The following is a 3,397-nucleotide window of genomic DNA, read 5'->3' on the forward strand; positions in this document are numbered from 1 at the left end:
GACGTCTCAATGAGAGGGTTTCCTTGTTTGTGTTGCAGGAGAAGAGGTTCTCACCAGGGTAACAGTATGAACAGTAACTAGGAGAGAATCCCATCCCCAGTGTTGACATTCTTCAATTCATACATTTGTGTTAATACTCCTGAAATAAAAAGGCTTGAAACAAGGCAACAGGACTTCAACACCCTTCTGGATGGAGGGTGAAACATCTTCAAGAACAAGAAAAAGGAAGTCCAGGAGCTTTTTTTTAGTGTTTGAGAGTGTACCATGACCCAGTTGACCGAGTCTCCACCAGCGTAGAATTACAGTTAACCTTCCTAATGCATTTAGCTTAAAGTTTCTTTAAAGTGCAGAAATTTGAATACAAACTTAACATAACATTCAGTCTATATTAATGCAGAGTAACAAGAATCCATATTTAGAAGATGAATAACCAAGTTGTTGTTTGGTTGTGTATGAATTGTGAGTGTTGCGGTGCCATGATTCCCTTGATCATTGTTGGTGCATCATGTGAAGCCGCCGTGGTGTAATTTGGAGTAATTCTCTAAGCCAGAAGGTTTCTGGGTTAAAACAACAGATCTTTCATGTGCCAACGTGTCCCCAGGCAAGACACGAAAGCCAAACTGCCCAGTGCCAGTCCAAAACCTGGATAAATGGAGAGGGTTGTGTCAGGAAGGAAGGGCATCCAATGTAAAACTCATGCCAAATCAGTGGGTAACACAGTGATCCACCGAGGAAATGTCTGCAAAAACAAAATGAAAAAAATATTGGATGTGCATTATTTCTATCTAACCTTACAAGCAATTACAGATAAAATTCTTAGTGCTGCATTTGCCTCGGGGTTCTCCAAACCAGTCTTTCTCAACCCTGGTCCTCGGGGCACACTGTCCTGGACGTTTTAGATGCTACTCTACTTCAGCACACCATGATACAAGTAGCTGTGTCATCAAACACTCCTCCAGACCTTGATGAAAAGCTGTTGAGGACTGTTAATTAGAACCAGACGCCAGGCAACATCTAAAACATGCAGGCCCGGGGACTAGAATTGAAAACCCCTGGTTTAAACAGTCTTGGTGTTTGTTTTTATATGTGTTATTATTCTTATTTGTACAAAAAAAAACTAAAAAACTTTTTAATAACTTACAATGGAAGTTCAGCAATCAATTAATCTATAAACAGCAGTAGCAGCAATGTTCACTGAACATTGACTGCGGGGAAAACAAGTATTTGATACACTGCCGATTTTGCAGGTTTTTTTCCACGTGCAAAGCCTGTAGAAATCTGCAATTTCTATTAGAGGTACTCTTAAACTGTGAGTGACGGAATCTAAAACAAAAATCCAGAAAATCAAATTTTATGATTTTTAAAAAATTCATTTGCATTTCATTGCATGACATACAGTAAGTATTTGATCACCTACCAGACCTGTTAGTTCTTTAAGAAGCCCTCCTGTTCTCCTCTCACTACCTGTATTAACTGCACATTTGAACTTGTTACCGTTATAAAAGACACCTGTCCACACACTCAATCAAACAAACTCCAAACTCTCCACAATGGCCAAGACCGGACATCAGGGATAAGATTGTAGACCTATGCAAGGCTGGGATGGGCTAGAGGACAACAGCTTGCTCAGAAGGCAACAATTGTTGGCGCAATTATTAGAAAATGGAAGACATTCAAGATGACAGTCAATCTCCCTCGGTCTGGTGGGGCTCCATACAAGATCTCAGCTGGTGGGGCATCAATAATCATAAGGCAAGTGAGGGAACAGCCCAGAACTACACGCCAGGACATGACCTGAAGAGAGCTGGGACCACAGTCTCAAAGAAAACAATTAGGAACTCACGACACTCTTGTGGATTAAAATACTGCAGGGCCTGCTCTAGACAGCACATGTCCAGGCCCGTCTGAAGATCGCCAATGACCATTTGGATGATCCAGAGGGGGAATGGGAGAAGGTTGTGTGGTCCGATGAGACAAAAATAGAGGTTTCTGGTCTAAACCTCACTCACTGTGTTTGGAGGAAGAAGGACGAGTACAACCCCCCCCCAAGAACACCACCGCAACAGTGAAGCATGGAGGTGGAAACATCATTCTATGGGAATACTTTTCCGCAAATGTGAAAGGGCTATTACCCCGTATTAAGGGGAGAATGGATAGGGCCGTGTATTACAAGATCTTGACCAACAACCTCCTTCCCTCAGTAAGAGTATTAAAGATGGGTCATGGCTGGGTCGTCCAGCATGACAACAGCCCGAAACACACAGTCAGGGCAACTAAGGAGTGACTCTGTAAGAAGCATCTCAAGGTCTTGGAGTAGCCTACCCAGTCTCCAGACCTGAACCCCATGGGCCAAAATCTCTGCGTGTGCATGTGTGTGTGTGAGGGAGAGAACCTGAGCAAGAACTACAGGAAATGTTTGATTTCTGTTCATGCTAACAAAGGTTTCTGTACCAAATACTACTGTAAGTTCTGTTTTTCTGATGCGTCAAACAATGAAATTCAAATAAATTGCCTAAAATCATACTGTGTGTGTGTTTGTTTTTTTAAGATTCTGTCACCCACAGTTTAAGAGTAGATCTGAAAAAAAACTACAGACTTCTACATGCTTTGCAAGGGGGGGAATCTGCAAAATCCGCAGTATATCAAATGTTTCATCCAAGATTTAGCATCTCCAATAGTTCTTCAGTTATGAGGTTCATTTTAGAATAGGAGTCACTGAAATGTATTCCTGTTTCTTTCCTGCTACTGACCTAAAATCTTTGAATGCAATGTTGTTTTTGTTTTGTTTTTGCTTTTTTTCATATAAAAACACAATGTATTTTTCCAATACTTTGAAACGATCAAAGAAAACATTTTTTCCATCGGTCAACAAATCTGACTTGAAAGTATTGACAATATATTTCATAAATCTCTAAGTGACCTCACATTTTTTCATTTAATATTTAGTTATTTGGGAAATCCTTCCATTAAGACCGTAAAATGCATAAATCTGAGTTACTGATCAACAGTATATTGTGCTATTTTAATTGTTCTTTATATTGTAAAAAAAAAATTCTTGCAACCAAATTTCACATATATACACAACAATTACTAATTGTATTTATAGTGATAAAGATTATAACCCTATTTCCAAAGACTGGTACACTATTAAAATTGTAAACTATTTTATTATATTAAAGCTTTATTTGATTTGATATTTGCTGGGTCACCTGGATGAGGGTGTATGATCTTGAAAGACCCGAAACACCTGACATCCCATCCCTGACCATGTGTCCAGACGCATCAGTACATGTTTTCTTCACAGCTCAGATCTTAAATTGATGTCAGCAACATTTAAAAATAGTCCAAGGTCAGAGCAGTATCTAATAGATTATCTATCATAATCTTTATGACTGAT

The sequence above is a fragment of the Cololabis saira genome, chromosome 3 (assembly GCF_033807715.1).
Source record: "Cololabis saira isolate AMF1-May2022 chromosome 3, fColSai1.1, whole genome shotgun sequence".
Classification (NCBI taxonomy): domain Eukaryota; kingdom Metazoa; phylum Chordata; class Actinopteri; order Beloniformes; family Belonidae; genus Cololabis; species Cololabis saira.